The 27827-nt window shown below is 35.6% G+C and overlaps 1 pseudogene; it reads right to left on the bottom strand.

Annotated features, from left to right (window-relative positions):
• Window positions 1–4506: 4506 nt before the first annotated feature.
• Window positions 4507–21273, bottom strand: LOC118892010 (annotated as a pseudogene).
• Window positions 21274–27827: the final 6554 nt, after the last annotated feature.

Raw genomic sequence — 27827 nt, 5'->3', positions numbered from 1 at the left:
GGTTTTCAAAACTTAAATACATGTATGGTGTGAAAATCTTGGAATGGAAACTTCTCCCAGTCAGTACTAAGCAGGTGAATTTGCCACCTATGTCACACATATGCCAGCTGCATATAGGATGGAGGGTCTGTTTATATTGCCATTTCCTATATCCGAACACTTGTCCTTTGAAGCCTGTGTGTGGCAGGGTGGTAATTTTTTTTTTTTTTCAAAGGGTCAGATTACTAAATTTAGCACATTTCAGGAAGAAAAGGCCCTGAACAATATGATCATTTCTCTGGGTTGACTCTTCAGGAAACTGAAGCTGTGAGATGTGTCATAAATCACAGGACACCATTCATTGTTTTTTAAATGCTGTAGACACATACTGTATCTCACCTCTGTGTGATGCTGTATGGAGAGTCATTTCTCTCATTCAAATGACATTCCTGTTTCCATCAACTCCTTGAATATTCTCTCATATTAAAGACCATAGATGTACCATCAGGTCATCAGGTACCATCACTTAGGGTAAGGGAGGTCACTCTCTGGACTCCTAACAACAGCTCCTGGGTTAATGTAGCCCTTGGAAGGGCACCATTTATCACAGTTGTGTTTTCTATTTCCCATTAGGTTTAATCCATAACCTTTTCAAGGGACTTCCAACTGAGTGAGAAATTGTGTACTTGCTCTGTGTCTTACTGATTCATAGGGGCATGGTCATTTTGAACTAGTGTCTAATTTATGACAAAGTCCTTTTCTGTGAGACCTGAGTGATCCCTGCATGAGACTTAATGAGTTCTCTATGTAACACTGGAGTTTGTTTGTACAAATTGGTGGGAGGAGAGAAATGTCAGAGTATTTCCACCTTCCCTAGAACTGAAGAGTTGGACAAAAAATAAATTTGGTCCACCAGTCAAGGACCTTTATCCTCCTTTCCCTCCTCCCTGAATTTTGTCATCGGGAGTAGTTGCCATGGTTGCCCAGCTTGACAAATTAAATGCAGACCCTGTGATGGTCATGTATTTGTTGCTTCTTTCCAAGGGTGAGAAAGATGCCAGTATATTTCCCCCATCTTTTTAAAAGTTAGATTGTGTTTTCTCCTGGGTAGGAAATATCTTTCCTCCTGCTGCAAATACAACTATACTATTTTATCAGAGTGTAATCCTTATTTTTAAGGTGAAGTTAGAATATATATGTGCATCTGTGTTACATTGTCCTTTAAAAACATGAACTAGTTTGCTTTGACTGTATGCAACGCTTGTCTGTTTCCCCACATGGTGACAGCGTGATTGATTCCATGAGGCCATGTGATTGATGGTTCATCAAGAATGGAGAGAGAGAATTGGTGAGACTCAGGAAACAGTTCAAGATGATTTCATCTTCTAGAAACCTCTGTTGTATGACTTGATTTCAGGGCATCTACTTCATCTCATTAAAGTCTAGTTGAAGTGATATACATTTTCTAGGCTGCCCAAAGTAAATTACTTGAAAGTGAAATTTAGAATAGATATTCATATTGTCTTCTGGTCATTAGTTTCATATAATTTGTAACTTCTCCAAATACTATAGATACAGCTGTACTTTTCCATGACTTAAATTTTAATTGTAATTTGTGTGTTCCCTTATAGACATCTCTTAATTCTACTTAGAAAATATATCATTTTGGGGGGAGGGGACTTCTCATAAATTTCACCATGCTCTGAATTTCTATCCTGCTAAATCATTAAGGATATAAAGAAATCAATTCTTTGAAATAAATAAGTTTTGTTTATGACATCATTTGTACGATCGGTTAACCTTATTCTGGATGATACATTTTATGCAAATAAACTTTGTTAAAATAATTTTAGATGTACAGAGAAGTTGTAAACAGAGTACAGAGAATCCCCACATACACCACACCTGGTTCCCCTATTGTTAACTTCTTATATACATTTGTCAGAACTAAGGAGACAACTGGTACTTTCTTTTTTTTTTTTTTTTTTTTAATTATATTATCCCCTAGCCTCCAGGGCTTTTTTTTTTTTTTTTTTTTGGCTGTGTTTTGTTTTGAGTCTTCGTTTCTGTGCGAGGGCTTTCTCCTTTTGCGGCGAGCGGGGGCCACTCTTCATCACGGTGCGTGGGCCTCTCACTGTCGCGGCCTCTATTGTTGCAGAGCACAAGCTCCAGACGCGCAGGCTCAGTAGTTGTGGCTCACGGGCCCAGTTGCTCCGTGGCATGTGGGATCCTCCCAGACCAGGGCTCGAACCCGTGTGCCCTGCATTGGCAGGCAGACTCTCAACCACTGCGCCACCAGGGAAGCCCCTGGTACTTTCTTATTAGCTAAATTCCACAGTTTATTCAGATTCATTTCCTCTTCCCTCCTGTCTTCTTTCTGTCCCAGGATCCCATCCAGGATGACACTTTACATTTAAGAATCATGTCTCCTTAACCTCCTCTGGTCTATGATTTTTCTCAGATTTTCCTTGTTATTGATGATCTTGACAACTTTGAGAGATACTGGTCCGGCATATTATAGGATGTCCCTCAATTTGGGTTTATTTGATGTTTGTCTTTGTTAGACTGGAGTTAGTGTTTTGGGGAAGGAAGACCATAATGGTGAAGTTCCTTCTCATCAAATGAATGCTGTTTTTGTTTTTGTTTAGTTTGATAGGGTATTACACAAATTAAATACTTTAACCTATAAATTTTGTTCTTTTCAGTTTAACACATCTGCCTATAGAGGTTATCTGAGGAGTGGACTTTGATAAAATTCATTAAAACGACTTTTAGTCTTTTAAATGAAAAGTGTGAGTAAAACAAGTATGTTTTCCCATATGGCAAAATAATTTCATTCAGGATTTTAAAACACTTTTAAATTTAAGCACTAATAATCTAAAGAGAAACCCAAAAATTTAAGATAATTTAGTCATTATTAAACTTCAGTTAACACATTGTTCTAGGGAAACTTTACATATAAATATATTTAATTGTTTATTTGGAAGGATGGGGAGAAAACCTCTATCAAACTCATTCAAAATTTCCTCATCTGGGAAATGAGTATCACAAGCATCTATTGTGCAGGTGGAGCATGGGGAAACATTACTCCTGAGGAGGCATTACAAGTTACAGGCAGTGCTCACTTTGTACGATTTTTGGTGACCAGTGTTGAATTTCAGTGACCACAGAACCTTGCAAATAGAGGTCTCAGAATGAATATGTACAGGTTGTAATCAGCATGGTATTATGCAAAGCAAGGAATGCAAGTGTTTATTTCTGTTAAATATTTTATTTTATTTTTTGTCTTTTAATTTTCAAGAGTAGATTTCAGGATGATGTTGACAAATATAGATGTAAATTTAGTTATGACATTATCTAATGATTGTAGTGTAAATTAAATAGAGTTATGGATTACAGATAACACTTTGGAATTTGTCAGCATATATATGGTACTTAAAGCTATGAGGATAGATAACATCACAAGAGTGAATAAAGACACATTTGATACAATGCCTGAGGAAGGAGCATAAGGAAATCTAATATAAGCCTTAGCTGGCATATTTCTAAGACATATATAATATTCAAATTCCATATGTACTTTTATATATGGTAAGTATATATTAACTGCTGGTGCCTTTACTCGTATGAGAAATAATGAATTAAAAAGTATTTTTACTTTAGAAGAATGTTTAAAATGTTAGACTCAAGAAACATGAAAGCACCCTCAAAAACAAAATATCATGAATATAAATGCTCTCAGAGTATTAGAAATGCCCTTCTGTTGTCTTTACAAATAAACTGCATATTCATTTATTACTTTTAAAAGCAGATATATCCATTTATTCATTATTAGAAGGACAATACATTATTAAATAAAACACTAATTTAAAGTGCAGATTTTTAGGAGTTACAGGTCACAATCACTAGTATCATTCATTTAAGTACAAGTCCCTTAAAAGGCATCTTTATACAAATAACTTCTTTAAGACAGTTTGAAAATAGCAAGAAGGATAGACATTCATTCTGTTTGTCTTATTACATTGCTATTTCAGTTTACAGTGAAACTGAGCATATCCAATAACCAGTTAAGACAGATCAGGTAACTACTTAACTGATGCTTAAAATCCGAGGTTTTAAAATGGACCCCAGTCTGCTCTTTCTGGTTCTGCGGATAACAGAAAAGATAACGTCCTTCATAGAATTTGTACAATAGCAAGAAAACTTATAATTATGACAGAGATTGTATAGGTGTCGAGAAACATTCCTCCAAGCATTTTATGAGAAACGAATGTAATTGATGTTTTATATAACATAAAACTTTATTCAAACATAGTCATTTGAACATCAATTATTTTATACTTGCCATTTAGCTGAGAGCTCATTTCTTTTTTTTTTTTTTTCTTTTTTTCCAGTTTGGGCATTTATTCACCTCCTAGGCTAGTACCCCAAGAGCTAGGAGTGGTCTCAGAAACGTTCTAGAAGCCAAGTGAACGCTTCTGAGGGTGGAAGAACGGAGAGATGGCTGGTCTCAGGGCCAGTCACTTGTCAGCCAGAGGCTTCATTGGCCTCTTCCCAAAGTACGTCCTGAAGAAACTTCCCCAGGGTCTGACCGTGCTGGTGGAACTGAGCCCCTGACAGCTTGATCCCAACATCAAAGAAGGCGTTGAACCGGATTTGCAGCTCATTTTCTGCGCCTTCTACCTGACTTCTGACCTCGGGGCTGAGCCAGCCTTCCAGGGCCTGGGCCTTCAGTCTGGCTGACGCCTTCTTGTGTTTTCAAGTCCAAGCTCGCTCTGCTGTCCTCACGACAGGCCAGTAAAGCGGAGACAGGTGTAGAGGCAAGGAATACGACTTTATTAGGAAAGCCTGCAGACCTAGAAGATGGCAGACTACCGTCTCAAAATAACTATCTTATCAGGGTTTGCATGCCAGTTTCTTTTATAGCACAGAGAAGGGGAGGAGATGAGGAAGTAAAGTAGGAAGGCCATAAATTTTGTAAATGTCCCCTGGAATGGCCAGCCTCGGGGAGGGGATGTGTTAATTCCTTCTTTCCTGTAGCCATCCACAGGTGGACAGGGTCAGGATGGTTCCCTGAACAAAGGCCCTTAGGTTCAACGTTCAGGCAGAGGGGCAGGGTTCCCCGAGGCAGGCCATTATGTAGACAGTATCCTTTTAGTGAACCAAAGCAGCGGAAAGCAAAGGTTAAAGCAGAAGAAACAGATCCAACACGTAGTCAGATTTGGCTCTTCCCTGTTACACTTGAACTCCTGTCTCTGCTGCACGTTCTGGGGTTTGGGGCTCAGGAAGCTGGAGCCCGCCATGGTCAAGTCCACCCAGACCACAGTGAGGAGCGGCGGGCGCAGACGGTGCCCGGGGAGGGCGTGGCCTCGGCTGGCTGGGGACAGAGGGGTCTGAGATTCCCGGCAGAGCTGGGGCCCGGTGGCCCTCTGGTCCTTGTATAGGCAGCTTTGTTTGCTTTAAACCGGCAACTCCATCTCAAGGCAGCCCAGCCTCCGGGGGCTGATTGACATTCCTTGGGAACTAAAGATGCTCACGTCATCCTCTGGGTAGAAATCAACAGCGGAGGTCAGATGCCCTGAAAGATTGCTAAGTTGGGCTGGGGCGGCCGAGCGGGCTGGTCATCTGCTCTTCCTGCCCCCAAGCGCGCCTGGCCCTGGTTTAGGTGGGAGGGAAGAGAGTGGCCCCGGGTCTGGCCCGGCTTGCTGCTCTGTGGCCTTGGCTTACTGGCCCTTCTGCCACTCCCTTCCTCCCGGGATAGAACGAGGTGTCGTCACTCGATCTCAGATCTCAGAGCTTGTCCTGCCCTGGCCCTCGCTGCTGTCCTTGAGAGATGCTGATCTGGCTGCCATAGACCTTGAGCGCACGGGACCTCAGCTCATGGAATTCTCACGCCTCCCTGAAGGAAGCCCCATTTTTCAGATGAAGAAGCAGGGGAGCAAGGCAAGGACCGTCTCCAGCAGGGGCTGAGCTGCAGTCCTTTCTTCTGGGTGGTGGTGATGGCTCTGCTAGGCTTGAGACCTCTGTTTCTTAAAGAGTCACGTTCTTTGCAGATATGCAGAGTGACTGAGTTAAGCAAATTATCATGTCAGGAAAAAAATGTAAGCTAGATGTAAGCATGTAAACTAGATCATGAAATTTAATTTGTTATTTAAAAGTACTCATGTTGTGTGGGAAAATATATAAATTACATAAAAATCCTTCTACTTTACTAAAATACAACACTCGTGATAAAATCTGTGTATCAAGAGTTAAACAGTTTTAAAAAGTAATTTTTTATTCACTCATTAGTACCTCCATGGCAATATTTCTTTGCCATCCAAAAATTAGAAGGGTTAATGTACTTTTCCCTCTGAAGTAGGCAATTTTCTAAGAAAGCTAATAAATTTGAGCTTTCCTATAATCATATTAGCTATCTACTTGCTAAACAAAAGCACTAATAATTGGACTGTGGAATAGTAAAATCCATTAGAAATCATTCTGAATTTGTAAAACAGAGCATTAAATGTTTTATTATTGTCATTTGGCTAATTTCCTCCTATGTATAGATAATTAGGGTGTAATAAAATATTTAGGTATGTGTGACCTACATTTTATGAAATATACTTTCCAATTCTTAGATGTTCTGAAAGAAAAATGTATTTATATGTTATTTTCTTTTATATGTTATACACATTGCTTCTTGTTTCTAGTAAATATAAATTAGCAGACTGCAGTGAAGAGGAGAAAGTCACTCAAATGGTTTAGGGGTTGACTCAACTGTATATAGTTGAAATATTCCTTATATTTACTCTGATAATCAAAATGCAGCAGGAAGATAGAAACCCAGCAATACACAAATACAAATGCCTAAAATATTAAGATTATTTTGTTATTAATTATTGGAGTTATTATTACTATTACAAATAATCACAGATAATTATGTCTCCTCTGGATAAGCCGGAGACTATTTCATTGATTCGGTTTGTCCTTTGCTGGTACGTCCATTAAAACTCCATCAGCAGCAGTGGACTCAACAGATTAAAACATACAAACAACAAAAAGATACAACTAGCAAGTTCACGGAGATCTCTTTTTTGCTGGATTTCCAGTCTTGTCAGCCATTTTTAGCTCTTTCGAATTTTTAGCTCTTTTGAACTATTTCAGTAAACGACACTGAGTAACTGCTGGTTTCACTCTTTCATTGATATTACGTTTCACAGAGGAGTTCAGACTGCAGGATTGTCATCTGCGGTTTGATCATGCTGCACAGCAATATCTGATGCATCCCAAGCAATGACATAATTGCCTAGGAAACATTGTCTCACAAGCTTCCAATGAACAATTATATACTTATATGGTTGTTGTTGTTTTTTTTCTTTTTGTTGGCTATGTTATTCTAATCTAATCTTCATTGGAGGAGAGCTTTCAAAGTTTTTTTTGACATTTTTGGAGTACAAAGAACTCCATGGGGAACAATTTCCGCTTTCCAGAGCAAAAGGATTTAGCAAAAGTAAAGAGCAAACAGAATGAAAAAGTTTCAGCAGAGGTACTGCTAAGAAATTATACAAATTCCCAGTTAGTGAGTTCCTTAAAATATTTAAATGCATAATATTTGAATTAAATATTAAATGATTTAAATTAAATATTTACTTAAGTAAATATTTACCTTACCTACCCTGGGCCCAGAGAGACAGAGAAGAGCATCTCTTAAAAATACACTTACTGCTGTCTAAGTTTGTTTTGTAGCCTGGAACAAAATCTTCTCATTATATTAATATTCAGAAAATAAACCAACATTTGACTCTGCTCAAATTTCTGTTTTAGGGACATATTCACTTCTTTACAGGTAATATTTGTGAGAAAATATCATTCTCTTCTGTCTTTTGAGTTTCTTTCAATTGAGATGCATCCTCATTTATGGAAGAAGAATGTAAACAAAAAAGAAATAAATGGTCCTGCAAAATAGATAATATACTGCAGATGAAAAACTTCCTCATCTAAGCCTACCCTATATCAACCAGTTCAGTAAAATTGGAATGAACAGGCCTATGAATGTATATCTTGGTATCCATGGAAAGGACGTGGTGTTCTGTTTCACTTCCTGAGCAATGGTCTATAAAGGGGCCAACCTAATCTATGACAAAGGAGGCAAGAATATACAATGGAGAAAAGACAGTCTCTTCAATAAGTGGTGCTGGGAAAACTTGACAGCTACATGTAAAAGAATGAAATTAGAACACTCCCTAACACCATGCACAAAAATAAACTCAAAATGGATTAAAGACCTAAATGTAAGGCCAGACACTATAAAACGCTTAGAGGAAACAAAGGCAGAACACTCTTTGACATAAATCGCAGCAAGATCTTTTTGACCCACCTCCTAGAGTAATAAAACCCAAACCAAAAATAAACAAATGGGACCTAATTAAACTGAAAGTCTTTTCCACAGCAAAGGAAACCATAAACAAGATGAAAAGACAGCCCTCAGAATGGGGGAAAATATTTGCAAATGAAGCAACTGACAAAGGATTAATCTCCAAAATATACAAACAGCTCATGCAGCTCAACATCAAAAAAACAAACAACCCAATCAAAAAATGGGTGGAAGACCTAAATAGACATTTCTCCAAAGAAGACATACAGATGGCCAAAAAACACATGAAAATATGCTCAACATCACTAATTATTAGAGAAATGCAAATCAAAACTACAATAAGGTGTCAACTCACACTGGTCAGAATAGCCATCGTCAAAAAGTCTACAAATGATAAATGCTGGAGAGAGAGAGGAGAAAAGGGAACCCTTTTGCACTTTTAGTGGGAATGTAAATTGATATAGTCACTATGGAAAACAGTATGGAGGTTCCTTAAAAATCTAAAAATAGAACTACCATATGACCCAACAATCCTACTACTGGGCATAGACCCAGAAAAAAACATAATTCAAAAGACACATGCACCCCAATGTTCATTGCAGCACTACTTACAATAGCCAGGGCATGGAAACAACCTAAATGTCCATTGACAAATGAACGGATAAAGAAGATGTACAAATACATAATGGAATATTACTCAGCCATTAAAAGGAACAAAATATGGTCGTTTGTAGAGATGTGGATGGACCTAGAGACTGTCATGCAGAGTGATGTAAGTCAGAAAGAGAAAAATATACTGTATATTAATGCATATAGGTTGCATCTGAAAAAATGGTATAGATGATCTTATTTGCAAAGCAGAAATATGCACAGACATAAAGAACAAACGTGTGTATACCAAGGGGTATCAGGGGGTGGTGGGATGAATTGGGAGATTTGGTTGACATATATACACTAATATGTATAAAATAGATAACTAATGAGAACCTGCTGTATAGCACAGGGAACTCTGCTCAATGCTCTGTGGTGACCTAAATGGGAAGGAAATCCAAAAAAGAGGACATATATTTATATGTATAGCTGATTCACTTTGCTGTACAGTAGAAACTAACAGAACATTGTAAAGCAACTTTACTCCAATAAAAATTAACAGGTCAAAACTAAAATAAAAAAAAAGTAAAGGGGTCAAAATCACGAACAGTATTAATTTGATGTATGGATTTCTGAACAGACACCTCATGTTATACACTGAAATTGTCCTGATAGAAGCCTGTCTTATTAGGAAACATTTCCCAATATTGCTTTAGTAGCATTTATAGAGTCTAGTAACTGTAGCTCAACATGCCATGTTATTCTATGGAGGTTAAAAAGAGATTATATTTTAAGACAAAATGTAGCCATTTTATGAAGAGCCAGGCAGCAGATAGTCTCAGGTAATCTGAGAAATTAATATTTATCTGATACACTATGGCATTCTCAATTACACGTTTTTGAATTGGGTGATTGAAGATTTTTGCACATTACAAAGAATCAAAGCATCAGGGCTTCCCCAGGGTAGACTAGTCAAACTCATTTTCAGAAAGGTCATATTGATGTAGTAACAGCTGTACACTGAAAAATATTTTTACCCAGGCTTATCTTTGGGCCCTTAGAATGTAGATTTTCACAAAATAATTCTGCTTGTGGAATGATACATCCAGAATTTAACTAGAGCCAAAATTGTTGCTCGTTTCGTCTGTTCCCACTGGGGTCGTTCATGGGAATATCACTTTGTGCCTTTCCTTCACATTTTAAAAATTTCATGCCCTAAATTACATCTGGCATTTCATTTTTGAATAGGTAGGCGGTATTGCTAAAATGAAGAGTAAATTTCCCAATTTTCAAATCTATAAAAAGAAATCAATCAGTTTGAACAATGCTGTTAAATCGATTAAGAAAGATTCAAAATGATGTATGAAACCTGCTTTTGAAGAAAAATATAACATTTATATATATATAATATTATATATATAATATTTCTGAATATAAAAGATATCTCACTGTGTCTTAAACAAGGCTCAGTAAATAGAAAGTTATTGAAATCACACACAAGATAGTATCTGACTAGAAGTCTTAATTGTTTCTGTATTTATTATCTATTTATAAATAACATGTCTATAATCACATAAAGGATGCATTCACCAGATTACCTTAGTTTGCAAACACTGTCCCCCTTAATGTAATATTGGCAGAAACATAGATTGGGTACATCACCGTTTGATCTGTCATTCAGACTATCTTCTACAAGTATAAATTTAAAATTAGCTGCTGCAAAATTTAGTTAAGTATGGTTTAGTCCAAAATGAATAAATCATACTCTTTTTACTCTGTGTTCTAATAATAACCAGCCTGCTTAACTCTCTACGATCAAGCAATATCAATTTTATTATATATATATATTACAAACTGTTAAAGGAAAAAAAACACAACAGAATGAAATTACACAAAATATATAAAATTGTTTACCTTCTCAAATGATCACTTTCATATTACTATTTTAAATAAAGTATATTATATTAAGTATAGTAATTTTTATTCATTTTATTTAAAAAGATATATATATATATATAACAGGTTTTTTATCTTTTAACTTCTCTTAATTTCTTTTAGAATAATAGAGGAAAGTGTGTATAGGTGGCAAAATTCTAGGGAATAGGGCAAGAGAAAGTTCAAATTAATGATTAAAGACAACAATTTATAAATATATTAAACGAAAATTCTAAATTTCATTTGTATCTGAGAACTTTCAAATATGATGAAAACATAAATTGGTTTTAGAGCTTGAAGTTATCTTTCAAATATCAGTAGATATGTAAATGGAGGATGTGTCCAATATGAAACGATTAAAAGTACTTTTTCAGAAATATTGTTCTCACTTTATTCTGTGTGTATGTGTGTTAAGTGTGAGATGAGAATCACAATTTTAAAGACCACACATCTCTTGAGTCTACTTCAAAAGAGATTGGTACATTAAAGTATTCTCTATTAAAGGAAAACACAGAAGGATTTAGATTGTATTGTCATTCATTAATTAGAGAGTTAATCCTTGTCTACTAAAGTTTGAAAGCAAATGATAGTAAATGAACTTGAAAAAATTAACTGTTTGAATTTTCCCTCTTTCTCAGTTCATATAAAGATAATAGAAAGATCTTCAGATTATAAAATACTGAGTTCTTTTCATGTAATATTTGTCTTCTACCTAGAAGTTCTGCATCTAAGAAATTAAAGTGATTATTTGAAGATTTTTCAAAAGAAAATATTAATTTGATTAAGAACAGTATTGTCTATATTTATTGGACCTGTTTTGATTCTTTTACATACATTTAGGGATAAGTTGAAATTTTTAGCATTAAAATATTAAAGTTCATTCTTAAAACATGAATCTTTCAAAAATTTGTATAGGACGTATTCCAAGTTAAAGTAGAAAGGTGCCTAGGGTCTTGAGTGAGGTGATGGGGCAGAAGTGACATAGGAACAGAGGGAATTCTGGGAATATAAAGCACAGATTCTGCTTCTAAACTCCTTTCTGCCAACTCTGTGATGCCAGATCCCTAGAGCCAAGTGGCTCCTGAGACCCAGACATCTGGATGTCAGTGAAGCCGTGGTCTTTCTCTGCATCCTAGTTAAGGGGATTTGTCCACAATTTTCACTTCATGGGCTGAGGAAATCCTAGATAACAGTGTCAGAAAGGGGTGGATATGGGGGAGAAATTGATGATTTGAGTCTGATGGATACCAAACTCCTTCCCATAAAAGTTTTAAAATATCATATGTGCTAGGGATTTCCGACCCAGAAAGACTAAGAATGTGATCATCAAGCTGAGTCTTTCTTCTTTTGGAGCTGGAAGAGAACCATCACACCAGAGAGGAAAGGTCTTTTGACCAGGTCACATGGCCTGCCACAGTTTATATCTCACTGCCATGTTAATAAAGACTACATTTCTCTAATAATTTGTGGAAATTTTGTTCTTTAACATTTTCTTATAACCAGACCTTAGTAAAAAGAATTGAACAAGAACAGGAAATTGAAAACTCAGTTAAGGGAACCCAGAACACAGAGGTAGAATGGTCAAAATTCAGACCCAGGAAACAGAACTGCCAGAGTAAATTTATGAAAGCTTTAATTAAAAAGTCACAGCACATCTTGGCTTTTGTGAATAGTACTGCAAAGAACAGGGCGTACAAATATAGCTTTGAGATCCTGATTTCATTTCCTTTGGATAGACACCCAGAAGTGGGATTACTGAATCATACGGTAGTATTTTTGTGTTTTGAGGAAGGTCCTTACTGTCTTCCATGGTGTGTTTACCAATTTACATTCCCATCAAATGAGTGGAAAAAGAAAATATTATGTGTGTGTGTGTGTGTGTGTGTGTGTGTGTGTGTGTGTGTGTGTATACACACAGAAGGATATTATTTACACAAAAAGAGAGAAGGAAATCCTGCTGTTTGTGACAACATGAATGAACTAGAAAGACATGGTGCTAAGTGAAATAAACCAGACACAGAAAGACAAATACTGTATGATCTCGCTTATATGTAGAATCTAAAAGAAAGTCAAACTCATAGAAGTAGAGAGTAGAATGGTGGTTGCCAGGGTCTGGGATCTTGGGTAAAATGGAGAGATGTTAGTCAAACAGTACAAACATTCAGTTATAAGATTAATAATTTCTGGGGATCAAATGTGCAGCATGGTGACTATCATTAATAATACTGTATTGTATACTTGAAATTTTCTAAGAGAGTATATAATAAGTGTTCTTACCACATACACAATAATGGTAGCTATATGAAGTGATGGATGTGTTAATTAACTTGATTGTTGAAATCATTTCACATTTTATACATATATTAAACTGCATTGTACACCTTAAAAATAAAAACATCATGTTATACAACCTAAACATATACAATTTTAATTTGTCAATCATCCTTCAGTAAAGCTGGTGAAAAAGAATAAAAATTAATTAATTAAATGTTAGAGCACTAAGATTGAAGGAAAGTAATAATTTATAAAAGCAACAATAAGAAGAAATGGTCCACATGTATTACTTATCTATTTTTTCTTAACAAAGGACTTCAAAAAATAACATGTATTATTATCTCACAGTTTCTGTGGGTCAGGAGTCTGAGCACAGCTTAACTGGGTCTTCAGCTCAAAGTCTTACAGAACTTCAGTCAAGGCATCTGGTGGTATGTGTTCCTTTCTGGAGCACAGTATTCTCTTCCAAAATTGAGTGGCTGTTGGCCGAATTCAGTTTCTTGTGGTTGTAGGACTGAGGTTCCTGCTTTCTTGATGGCTGTCAGCTGGGATTTTTTTTTCAGCTCCTAGAGGCTACCTGCAGTTCCATGCTACATGGCCCTCTCACAGGCCATCTGGCAGCTCACTTTTTAAAGTTCCAGAAGAGAATCTGTCCCCCAGACTTCTAAGATGGAATCTTACATAATGTAAATAATCATGGGAATTTCTTTCCCATATGCTATGCCATATACTATTGGCTAAAAGCAAATATCAGTTTGCACTTGCTCTAAAGGGGAGGGAGTAAATGAAGGTGTTATTCATGGGGTTACCCTAGGGTGTGTTTCCCACTCATCAATTAAATATCTGAGATATTGCTTTCCCTTCATTTTCCAGGTTTTTCCAGATTTCCATGAATCTAAGCATAAATAAAAAACTTGAAGAAATGGAACTCATTAGACAGAAGGTGAAAAGACTAAGATATAAAAGAGACATAGCATAAAAATATAAAATATAACTGATGGAGAAAATAATGATAAAATAAGGAAAAATATTTTCTTTTTTGAAGTAAAGTAGTAAGATTTAGCAAATAATTCAAACTCATACATTGCATTGCAAAATCATGAAAAGGAAAGTAATCTACAAATATGAATGAAAAACAATTTTCAAATTTACATGGGAAGCTTTGAAATGAAAAGCAATGTTATCTAACCAGAGAAATAGGAGAAAACAATGGAACAAAATAAGCTTGTAAAATCACAGCATAGATGTTAACACTTATATGTTGTTGTTCTAAACACTCCCCTATGACAGATTATCATGAAAAACTAATATGTGATAACCAGCAAAATATTTATGTCTCTTAGAATAACAACATATTTGCAATTAATTTAAAATAGGTTGAAAATAAAGAGGCAAATAAAGATACACAGGCAAATTCAAACAAAGAGAAGGAAAAAGAAACATTAGAAATCAAACTAAGGGAACCTGAGAATTATCATATGCAGGCATGACTAAATATAAATGATTGAAAGGATCAGTACTTGTTGTAGGAAATGTCACAGAGTAAAGCCTTTTGTCATATTTATTCATTACTGTGTGGAAATTAGAGAGAGTATTTGAGTGTATGAGGATTGTGACAATTGAGAGATATGATTGGGAGGAAGAACTTGTGTATTTGGCCTTCCCAGGGTCTGCTCATTACTAATTAGCAGATGCTATCATATGGTATATTGGTAGCAGACTCTGTAATAGAATTTGGGGGTCTAGAGGTGAACACTTAAATGAAAAGCATTCAATTCTCCAAGCATTAACTAAAGGAATGGTCTTATTTAAAATCAAGAAAATGGTGCTCTGAATTACAGACACCTTAGTAAGTCTTAGAAAAAACATTTATTCTTGGCAATTAATAAATTGAAATTTGGTGTATAGAGTAAATTTTGGCCTGTTTGTTTATGTATTCATATTATGTAAAATCATAACCAAGAGCCTATTCAACCTTGAATGAACTGCAAGAACTCTAATTCCCCTACCTGTCTCACTGGATATATCTGGAGAGCCATCTACCCTGCTCTTATATTGGGAATTTCTGTTTCAGTTTTATTTAACTTCAGTACTTGTTAGATAGATGATGATGATAGATAGATGACTAAGAGATAGGTAGACAGATAGATAGATGGATATGATAGACAAATATAGAGATATATAAAACGTTTAAGAGATTGAAAATAATATATCTTTTTCTACTTATATACACGGTTAACATATGTAAAGATTTGGTATATCAAAATTTTGTTCAATTGTTTTCTAGTGAACTGATATTCACTAAATTGATGAGGTCAAATAAGTCTGTTTCACAGGACTTTGCACACACAGCCATACACTCAAACCACCACTCTTACAGCATTAGGATAACTCAAATTTGGAGGTGTGAAGTGAGGTGCATTGCGAATATGCTATTGTCTATGTTCCTAAAATGCTAGTTATTTAAGAGTGTAAGGTTGTTCCTCCTAACAGTAGAGAAAATATGTATTCTATTCATGCTCTGTCAGGCGTAGGCAAAGTTGTCTTGGGAACGTGAGGAGCAGAGAGACAAAACCATGTCATTGGCTGGAGAGACCCAACCACTGGGCAATTTCCAAAGAGAAAGTTCTTAGTTTTGAAATTATTTCCAAATAATTGATGTAACGAGGAAAACATGTACCTCCTCGTATGTCGTTGTTGGTAAGGCATCAAGCACTGTCTCCTATGGTCTTCTAATAATTTGATCAAGTAAGTACTGGGCACTAAAATAAGCCAGGTGAAAAACACAAGTAGTCAATGAAGAACTTTTTTAAAAGGTGACTTTTCTGGACCATTAATGATGCTGTTTAATTCCAGGAACTGCAGTAAGTGCAAACTGTCTTATGGCAAAGGTGAAGTTTTATGAGTTAATGACAGTGATGGATTTAAGAGTGGTATTAGAAAACATTGAACATAAAATTGAAGACACATCTAATCAAAAAAAAAGTAATATAGCAATGGTACACCTGATTGTATAACATAACTACATTTTCAATTTACAGAGTTAAATTTCATCACCAATGTATTTGAAGATTTTAGCGCATGTGTTATCTAATAATAGTGGGAGTAAGGACATGAGTATTTTACTTTTTATTTAATAAAGGTCATAATTTAGTAAATTTATTACGGTACATTTTAAAATATATGATTTCAAAATTCATTTTTGTCACTTGCTAAATTGTCCTTACATGTCTCCTCTTTTTCAGGATTTAAATATGATGAAAATTAAAACTGATTTTTTACTGGTATCTTTATTACTTATCTATACTTGTAATCTAAACAATTGTATGAAAAGAAAAAACCGTGAAGGAAAGTGGCTGATTAGAAATTGCTTTCATGCATATTTAAAGAATAATAAGAACCTAAATAAAAATCCATATACAAAGCTAATGAACTATAAAATGTTTGGTAACTTATGACAACTTAATTTATTAGTCAGAATAAACTATGGTGAGATAAACAAAACAACCAACCAAACAAACAAATAATGCCACCCACTCTCGGGCACTTATAATGACAAAGATTGCTATCTTACTCAAGGTACATAACCAATGATTGCTATGAAGAGGCCAAACCTGACAGTTGTACTATTTCACAGTGTTTTTCACAACTGCTGACTCATAAAATGGAGCATAGAAATCAAATCACTGGCTCATAAATATTTTTGTCTAGATGAAATGTGCTCATTCTAGCTACAGACGATTGGCCAGTTAGTAGTTATACAGCATAGCCTACCTCTTCAAGCCTACTGAGAAATGCAGGAAACACATCGTTTCATCAGTAAACATTATCAATCTCTGAAAGAGTCTTCCTCCTGTTCTTTAAATATCCTTTTGCATTTCTTTTTCTAACACATAGAACTGACTATATCCCTGCCAAGGAAAGCAGCCCAAAAGTACCATTCCATCTACTATAGACAATGTTTGAATCCCCCTAAAATTGATAGGTTAAAACCTAATACCCAATGTGATGGCATTAAGAGGTGAGAACTTCGGAAGGTACTGAGACCCTCATGAATGGGATTAATGCCCTTTTATAAAAGAGCCCTGAAGAGAGTTACCTTCCCTTTTTCTCCATGTGAAGACATAGGGGCAGAAGGCTGTCTGGGAACCAGGAAGCAAGTCCACACTAGACACCAAATCTGCCAGTACCTTGGACTTGGACTTGCCAGCCTACAGAACTGTGAGAAATAAATGTTGGTTAAGTCACCCAGTCTATGGTATTTCATTATAGCAGACTCAAATGCATCACTGCATCCAGCTTAATGTCTAGGATTTCTGGTTGATGCACAGAATTTTCTACATCCTGTCTCAAACTTCCTTGTCTTAATTTGGAAGCTATGAACTAGTAAATCAAGTTATCTTATCTCTAAAGTACACATGCACACATACACACGCACACACACACATGCACACACAATTTTGAAGTAGGAAGCAGTGAAGACATAGGGCGACAGTAGTTCTGAATCACTTTTATCACATCTGGAGATGGTCCACAGTCCTGAAGGTATGAACATTCATGAGTAGGCAGTCATTCTATTCTCTGGAAGGAACATTCTTGTCCCTCATTCTCCACAGTCATCTGAATCCATATCTGGTCTAGGAGATTCTGCCTATTTATTATCCTCTTTGGTCCCACAGGAAGAGCATTAATGAGTTAAGTCCTCCATAGACTGTATATGGTTTTCCCAGCCTGTTTCCTTTCTAGAGAGATTGTATGCCTAAGGATCAAAACAATATTTTTTTTACCAAGGTCTGTGGTTTCTTAAGCAGTACAACAGTCTCAGAACCATAGACATCTTTTTATCTATTTAACTTCTGTCATTTCCATGTGTTGGTAACAACACATAGTTATTTCAACAAATTGGTAATTAAAATTATAACCTTCATATCTCTAGTTTATTCAAACAAATGCAAGGCTGTGACATCTTAATATGTATACCAGCACATAAAAAAGGAAAAGCATACACTCTTTAACATTTAGCTAACTGTAATCTATGGCTCCCATTGAACTGATATCATATTTATAGTGTTTCAATTGACATAAATGCTATGTTGATATAATTGCTTCAGTTCAATGTTGAAAATGCCTTGAACTTTTGCATTGTTGGTAAAAGCTGGAAGGAGTTCAGATTTACATATGATAAAATGAAATGCTTTCAGTCATCCACAAGATAAAACATGAGTTATCTAGCATTCATAAAGGATTCCTACAGAAAATATTTTTTGAAAAAATGAAAACAAAGGAACCTTATATTAATAATTAAAAATGCATGAAATCAGTTCAGCTTATACATCTGAGTAGACCGTCAGGTTAGTTTTGTAAAGTTATTTAATTATTTAGCATTTTATGTGGGTTTCTTTCTCTTTGTTTTTCTTTCAGAGTAGATTGTTTCGAGGGGAAAAAAAAAGAATCTGCTTCTACTATTGATAGAACTTGACTTCTGACCTAAGATGCCATGTTTTCAGATGAATATTCTTAAGTGTGCATATTGTTTTTGTACTTCATGTTCTATTCATGGTTAAATATTACAGAGGTTATGAGTGTGTTTCCATGGAAATTAAGTATTTAGGCTAAGAAAAGGATTTTTTTTAAAAGGGATTAGTATTTTTTTTTTTTTTTTTAATGAGTCAACTGAAATAATCAACTAGAGAAAATCACAAGGACCTAGCTTCTCCAGTTTCAAAGACTGGGGTAAATGACAACTATTACGGGGTTTATGTTGTTTCCCCACTAGTTTCCTATTAAACCAGCAAATAAGCAGTGCATTGGATTTATGAGCTAAGTATCCCTGGAAGCTCACAGGTACAGAATAATATTTGTACAGAGGAGGCACACTAGGATATGACTAGAAAGTCATATCCACAAAATACATAAAAAATTTAAAATAATATTTCAAGAACAGTTAAATATATTAATAGAATGAAAGAAACTATAAAATACAAAATACAAAATAGTTACAAAATATTAGAAATTTTAAAAAATTGGCCAAAAGAAAGACTTGAAAAAATCGTACTGACTCATAAAATGAAATGAAAATTAAAGAAAATATTTTATGCACAAAGATTAAACTAGAAAGAATACAAGAGAAAAAAATCCAATGTACTATACCATAAAAATAGAAAAATTTAAAAAACTAGAAAACATAAAAATATTTCAAAATTATGTGAATAAAATTAATTTGGTATGGTTAAAAATAAATTTTATATGAAGAAACACTAAGAAAACACTACTGTAGGTTCTCATTTTTAATCTCACTCTTATTTTCAGTTGGAGACCATGCAATCAATGTTAAAGTACTAACCACAGGCAAGGAAGGTGAAAAATGAATGTATAATAGTGTTCCCTACATTAAGTTTCAGACTGACGTTACCTCTAAAACAAGTATCTCATTCTCAGCTTATCTATGGTCAAATAGATATAATATATACCCCAAAGTTTTCCATGAGGTCCTTATATCCAAGGTTACATCAAAATAACCTAAAATATTTTGAACACAGAAACCTCTAAAATTATATTTAACCATAAGACAAGGAAATCATCTCATGAACAGCACATTTAAAATGGGAGTAAGCTATTTACTTTAAAAAAAGCAAAATAGAGCTTTACTTATTGTTATGAAAAATTTCTGAGATATATATATATATATATATATATATATATATATATATATATATATATATATATATATATATATATATATATATATATATATATATATAATAGTAAAAATAAGAGTATAAAGAGCTCCCATCCAACAAACATCAACACACAGCTATTCTTGGGTCACCTCTACCACTCACACACACTTATTAATCACCACTTGTAAAAATGTGGACCTTTTACTATTGCTCATGTTTCCAAGAAAATGTAGGTTGCTAAAGTTTCGGGGGGAAAATTCTATAGAATGGCTCAACTACAGAAACATAATGACAGATTGCTGCTTGAAAATATTGAAATTTTATGTGCATTTTGAAGGGAGTATAGCAATAAATATTTTGGTATTCTGTGCTTGATTTTCAAATATCAAAAACAGTGTAGCAAATATCATAATATTTAGATTATAGTCAATGCCAAAAAATAATAATAATCTAAACTATAATACATATACCATTAGAATGTGAAATTATATTTTAGGGAAAGGAACTGAAACAAACCTATAGTTACCTTATATTTGGCCTTACAGTACATTAGTAAATCTGTAAATAAATAAGGCATATAAAGTTCTTTGGTTTTGTCAAAATAAAGATGGCTCTATGTTGAAATAAGAAAATAATGAATTGGATTCCTGTTAGAATTACTAGGCTTTAATTACTTGTAATGACTAAAAGGAGTAATCGATAGTTTGATTGCTACCTGTTATAAATCACATGACTCAATAGGAAAAAAGAGTGTCTTCCTGATTAAAAACAATATTTTGTGATTTCAAACAGTGACTGATTCTATTATTACTACAATCTACCTTTATTATCTTACTATACATTTAAATAGATTCAGTACTAATTACTTAGGTATTTAAATTTTAAAAATGACCAAATTGTCTGTTGAGCTACATAAGAGGTTCAGCTAATCTAACACCATCTCTCTACATGTCTTGAAATCTTGGGGTAATCATGAGATTGCTAAAGTTTAAGGAGAAACATTCTACTGGATTGCTCAACTACAGAAATATGTTGGCAGATTGCAGCCCTGACGATAATGAAATTATATATGTGGTTTGAATGGAGCATGGCAATAGATATTTTGGTATATTGTGCCTGATTTTCAAACACCAAAAATGATGTAGCAAATATAATATTTAGATTATAATCAATGCCAAAAACCAATAAAAATCTGGACTTCTTGAGTGAACTCCATATTCTTACAGACACAAGATGATTGAAGTGAAAACTTATACAATTTTTCTATACTGAATTTCTGTAGCAGGAGCTGTCAGCACCACATTCAAATCCTTTGGTCTTTACCATTCTAATGATCCTGTCCAGTTTCCAAGATTCAGCATCTGGATGTCTTTGCCTGATAACTTTCTCCGTCCACCGGTGCTTGATCAGCGTTCGTACACAGTATGCTTGTAATGCTGTCAAGCTAATGACCACCATCCTGAAACCCTGCTCCAATAGCTATCAAACAATGACTGACAAGAGTTAATGAATAAATCATTCTATTGCATGTGGGATTACTTTTAGGTAAGTGTTTCTATACTGGATTTTAGAGTTCTTTAGTGACATTAAGCTCCAGTGATTGATAAATGAAATTCATTGATAATGCACAGATTACTGTATGCCCTCTGATTTGTGTCATACTTCCTTATTTTATACCAGTGGTTCCTAGAATTAACTACTAAATAAACTACTTCGACTTGAAACCTTGTTTTGGGGTATGATTTGGAGAGTTTAAACCAAGACAACTGGTAACACACATTGTCCTAGGAAGCAGATCCTCAGGATGGGATCCTAGCTTTGGCTGCTATGCTAGCCAAATGGCAACCAGGGTCCCTTTGCTGGTTTGAAGTAGGGTGGTGTATAGCATCACAATTTCTAAGACTATCAGGTATTGTGGATTGTGATGGCATCTAATTGGAAGCCTTCACTGGTCAATGCAATATCCACAGTGCTTGGGATGCATAAAAGTAAGTATAAGGACTGTAGAGTTGTTGGGTTTTGCAAAGGGCCACTGTGCAAATAACAGGTGTAGGTTAGGCAACTAGGAACTCATGGTTTGGGGTGAAAGCTAGAAGGCATCTGTGGCAAGGTGCTCATTTCTTTGAGCCAGGAGAAAACCGTGCTGATAAAAATCCCAGGATCTGATTGTGTATCAGAGTTACAAAAAAAAAAAGAAGGATAAATATGCAGCAGCCTATGTTTTATGCTAGTGGGGGTCTGATAGGGAAGTTAGGGGAGCCTGAAACCAGAGTGCTAGTATCAGAGTGGATGTAGTTTCACCTGCCAAACTCCAGATTTCCCTTGGTCCTTACCACTCTTGTCCTTAATTTTGTAGTCATTGGCACCCAGTTTCTTGCAGTCATTATCTGTGATAGAAAAAATACTCCTTTCTCTTTTGCTAGGGGTAGGAGAATGGAAGGCACATGAAGACTTCAGTTGTAGTATGTGTCTCACAAGGTGATATTTTATATCCTTAAAATTTGCTCCTGGGCTTCCCAGGTGACACAGGGGTTAAGAATCTGCCTGCCAATGCAGGGGACACAGGTTTAAGCCCTGGTCCAGGAAGATCCCATGTGTCACAGTGCAACTAAGCCTGTGCATCACAACTACTGAGCCTGCCCTCTAGAGCCCATGAGCCACAACTACTGAGCCCGCATGCCACAAGTACTGAAGCCCACATGCCTAGAGCCTGTGCTCCACAACAAGAGAAGCCACTGCAATGAGAAGCCTGTGCACAGCTATGAAGAGTAGCCCCCGCTCACTGCAACTAGAGAAAGGCTGCATGCATCAACGCAGACACAATGCAGCCAAAAATTAATAAATAAAATAAATTTATTAAAAGAATCTGCTCCAATTTCACCTAGATAATTAATTAGTGAAGGATGAATCAGTTGAATCGATTAAACAAATGGCATCTCTGCTTCAGAAGGAAGGAGACTACTCACCAGAATGACTTCAGAACCTAGCAAATGTAGATTCTTGTAAACAAGCAACAGGGAAAATGTGTGAGGATGAGTCTTAATGGTAAGGAACTGGGAAGCCTAGAATATAAGCCAAGAATATAAGAACATTGGTGTAGGGGTATGCTCCCATAACTCAAATAACTCAGGATATAAAATTCTAAGAAGGACATCTAGAGCTAGTCCTAAAAAGGTTCCATTGCAGGGGGAGAGGGTGGCTTAAAACAACAGACATTTATTTCTCACAGTTTTGGAGACTGGGGGAAGTCCAAGATCAAGGTGTAGACTGATTTGTTTCCTGGTGAGAACCCTCTTCCTGGCTTGAAAACAACTGTCTTCTTACTGTCTCCTCAGAGTTGTGTCTCCATTCCTCTTTTTATAAAGCCACTAATCCCATTATGAGGGCCCCACCCTCATGCCCTCATCCAATCCTAATTACCTTCCAAAGGCCCCATCTCTAAATATCATCCACTGGGGCTTAGAACTTCAACACATTAATTGGGGAGGGGGGGTACAATTCAGTCCACAGCACCTGGCATTTCTCCTCTAGCCAACTCACCAGCAAGTATCTGTGCTGCTTCCAAACCCCACCTGCTATACCTGCCAGACACCACCTTTTTTCTTCTGCTCATTCTTCCTCAGGTGGAGTAGCCTTGACTCCACACTTCTGTGCCGCATCCTGGTCAGGTCCTCTTTATATTATGGTAGCTGTTGACATTGATCATCTGTGCTGTGCTCTACCCTGCTCAGCTCACCCAACTGGTTATCTATAAACTGGTAGTAGGCAACAGGTATAGAGCCTCATGTCAGTCTCTGCAATTCTTTATGCTCTCAAAGGAAATCTTGCCATTTGCAACATAAATGGGCCTTGAGGATATTATGCTAAATGAAATAAGTTAGAGAGAAAAAGAAAAAAAAATACTGAAGTCATCGATACAGAGAACAGATTGGTGTTTGCCAGAGAAGGCAGGGGTGGGACGTGGGGGAAATGTGTAAAGAAGATTGTTCTCCACAGGCCTGCAAGCCTTGTAGTTGCCCAGACTTAAGAATGAAGAAAGAGCCTGGAGATAGTGACAGAGATATCAAATGGTTTATTGGATGGGGAACCTTCACATCTGAAGCAAAATGTCCCGGAGCAACATCCCACTGTGGACAGCAGAAGGCAGACAGGACATGGCAGCAATCTTCGCTCCTCAGGGATGAAGGAGACGAGCATGTATACCGGGAATTGATGTCAGTTACAAAGGAAACCAGCAGTCGGGGCAGGTCCCTCACAGCCCCCTTAGGTTAACAACCATCACGAAGGCAGATGTTTCCCTTTAATAATCTAGCAGCTTGTGCTGTTTTGGCCTAAAGATTAGAACAGTCACTAGCTGGGGCAGGGGGCAAGCACATTCATGTGAGAAGGGTGCAGGCGAAGCAGGGCCTGGTTCAGCAGGGCATGTACAAAGAGCAAGAGAACAGCCATCTTGAGGGCCTGATCATACAGGGGTCAATAGTTACAGGGCTGCCAGTTACCAAATAAATAAGTCCTGGGGATATAATGTACAGCATGATGACTATATTTAATAATATTATATTGTATAGTTGAAAGTTGCTAAGAGAGTAGATCTTAAAAGTTCTCAGCACAAGAAAAAAATTTGTGACTTTGTGTGGTGATAGATGTTAACTAGACAATGATGATCATTTCACAATATATACAAATATTGAATCAACATGTTGTACACCTGAAACTAATATAATGTGATATATCAATTATATCTCACTAAAAAAATTCATATGTTGAAGCCCTAATGTCCAGTACCTCAAAATGTGACTGTATTTGGTGACAGAGCCTTTAAAGGGGTAATTAAATTGAAATATGGTCATTTAGGGTGACTAGCATCCTTATAAGAAGAAGAAATTAGGACATAGACAAGTACAGAGGGAAGACCAAGTGAAGACACAGGGACAAGACAACTGTCTACAAGCCAAAGAGAGAGGCATCAGGAGAAACCAGCCCCACTGACACCTTGATCTCAGACTTCTAGAATCCAGGACAGTGAGAAAATAAATTTCTGGAGCAAGCAAAAAATTAATAATAATAATGAGATGATGTATTAGACACCAGTATTTACTTAAGACTGGAAGTCTCTAATTGATTTCTATGAATACTTTACAGTGTCCTTATTGTAGTTACATAGCCTGTACTCTGAAATGTGACTGAACAAATATTAATATATCAGGTGTATACATGTTTCCTGTGTCACCATACCCACATGTGGGTAGTCTACTGATTTAAAGAAACCGCAAGGAATGATAATTAAATAGATTGAAAGAATATAATACTTTCCCTCACGTTTTTTATTTGTTCTGTATTTCTTCAATGTGTAGTTAAACAGATGCTATATTTTATCTTTGGGGCAGAATTTGCCTGAGGCATATACAAACCTTCCATCATATATGTGTTTTCCATGAAAATATATCAACTACTCTGCTAATAAATTCTGATGTATTGGTGAGAGATTCATAGTGCAAGGAGGTAAATTTACCTTTAAACATGAATCATATAATTATATTATGCACTTTGTTCTTTAATATTTTTTCCAGGTGCATTGATGTCATTTGTGGGTTTTGTTTCTTTTGTTTGTTTTTTCTTTTTCTCTAATTCTGTTCTCTTACATGGCAACATACATTTTTAGGGGTTCTCAGGGTCACTTTCTAACTCTTTCTTCTATTTATACTTACCACAGTAGGTAGAAATAACTCTTATTTCAACTAGAAAGGAATTAATAAAGTTTTGGAAATACTTTAAAGCATTTAAATAGATTTTTGTTATTTTAAGCTTTATTTTGAAAATCTCCAAATCTAAAGAAAGGCTGCAGAATAGTACAATAAAAAATGGATTAAACTTTGCTTAGGCTCACAAATTTCTAACATATCTTTATTTTTCCTACTGTTTCATAAATCTGAACATACAGTAGCAATTTTTATTTATATTAAAGCATGTGAATTTAAATGGTAGATAACAAGATTCTTCACCCCTAAATACTTTGTATGAATATCTTAGGAATACAGAGAACATTCCCTTATGAAACCTCAGGGCTATCATATTCAGGAAATGTGGATACACATGGATACAATATCTCTTGTACAATTCATGTTTAAATGTTGTCCATTGTCTTAATAATAAAGACATTTATAGCAATCTTCCCCAAACCAAACTCCAGTATAGAAAAGTATTTTGCCTTTAGTTATAATGTCCTTTTAGCATACCTTTTTTATGAAACAATTTTTCAGCCTTTCACAACATTGATATTTTTGAAGTATAAAGGTCAAGAATTTTGCAGAAGGTCCCACAAGTTATGTTTCCCTGAATATTTCATCATAACTAGATCCAGGTAATGAATTTTTGACAGGGGCTTAACATATGTGAAATTCTGTCATTTTCATAGCATCACATCAGAGTGCATCTGGTATCAGTGTCTTTGGTATTTATGCATTTATTGCATCTGGTATCAGTTTAGCCTTTATCAATGTGGTAACTTTGATGTGGTGGAGCCTACCAGATTTCTCCATTCAAAGGTTTCTTTTTTCCTTTAATATTTAGTGAGTAATTTATGGCTAGCAATTTTGATCCTGTTTTTAACAAACTTTCATCTAATGGTTGAACATCCATCAATACATATCAAATCAATCACTTTTTATTATGACGATTCTAACTATCATTTCCTCTATATAGTATGTTAGCTGGCATAACACCTTAAAGAAGAGTTTTATTAGATCAAGAAGGATTTGCTTTTATTTTGTGATCCTATAAATTTGATACTTTTTGAAGAGTGAAAACATCTAACAAAAAAAAAATACTATACACTAAGCAAAATACTAAGATGATCCCCAATGTAGCAAGATCTAGTTTCATAGCAAATTTGAAGGATGTAATACAGTATTGTTGACTTTACTTACAATGTCGTGACTTAGATCTCCAGAATTCATTTTCTAAATGAATTTAGAAAACTTGTACCCTTTGGTCTACATCCCTTCAAATTCCCCACCTCCCAGCTCCTGAGAACCACCACTCTAACTCTGTTTCTATGAGTTTGTCTTTTTTAGATTCCACATGTAAGTGATATCATACGTATTTGTCTTTCTGTCTGACTTTATCTCACTTAGCATCAGGGCTTCAAGGTCCATCTATGTTGTTGCAAATGACAGGATTTCCTTCTTTCTCATGACTGAATAGTGTTCCGTTGTGTATGTGTGTGTGTACGCATTATTCCTTTATCCATTCATCTGTTGATGGACACTTAGGTTGTTTTCATATCTTAGGTATTGTGAATAATGCTGCCATAAACATGGGAGTGTGGATATATATTTTCAATAGCCGGTTTTATTGCCTTTGGATATGTACCCTGAAATGGGGTTACTGGATCATATAGTAGATCTATTTTTCATTTTTTGAGGAACCTTCATACTGTTTTCCACAGTGGCTGAACCAATTTATATTCACATCAACAGTGCACAGAAGTTGTCTTTTCTATGCACTCTTACCAACTTATCTCTTGTCTTCTTTACGATAGCCATTCTAACAAGTATATATAAGGTGATATCTCAGTGTGGTTTTGATTTGAACTTTCCTGATGATTAGTGATGTTAAGTACTTTTCCATATACCTGGTGATCATTTGCATGTCTTCTTTGTAGAAATACCAGTGTAATTCCTACCTAAATCCCAATGACATTTTTCACAGAAATAGAAAAAAAACAATTCTAAAATTCTTATGTAACCGCAAAAGACCCCAAATAGCCCAAGCAATCTTGAGCAAGAAAAACAAAGCTGGCATTGTACCTCCTGATTTCATATTCTATTACAAAGCTTCAGTAATCAAAACAGTATGGGACTGGCAAAATAAAGACATATAGACCAGTGGAACAGAATAGAGAATTTAGAAATTCACCCATGTATACACAGTCAACTAATCTTCAACAAGGGCACCAGGAATACAAAATGGGGAAAGAATCGCCTCTTTAGTGAATGCTTTTGGGAAAACTG

This window comes from Balaenoptera musculus, chromosome 3 (assembly GCF_009873245.2).
Source record: "Balaenoptera musculus isolate JJ_BM4_2016_0621 chromosome 3, mBalMus1.pri.v3, whole genome shotgun sequence".
Lineage (NCBI taxonomy): Eukaryota > Metazoa > Chordata > Mammalia > Artiodactyla > Balaenopteridae > Balaenoptera > Balaenoptera musculus.
This window is presented reverse-complemented; position numbering and strand designations above follow the sequence as displayed.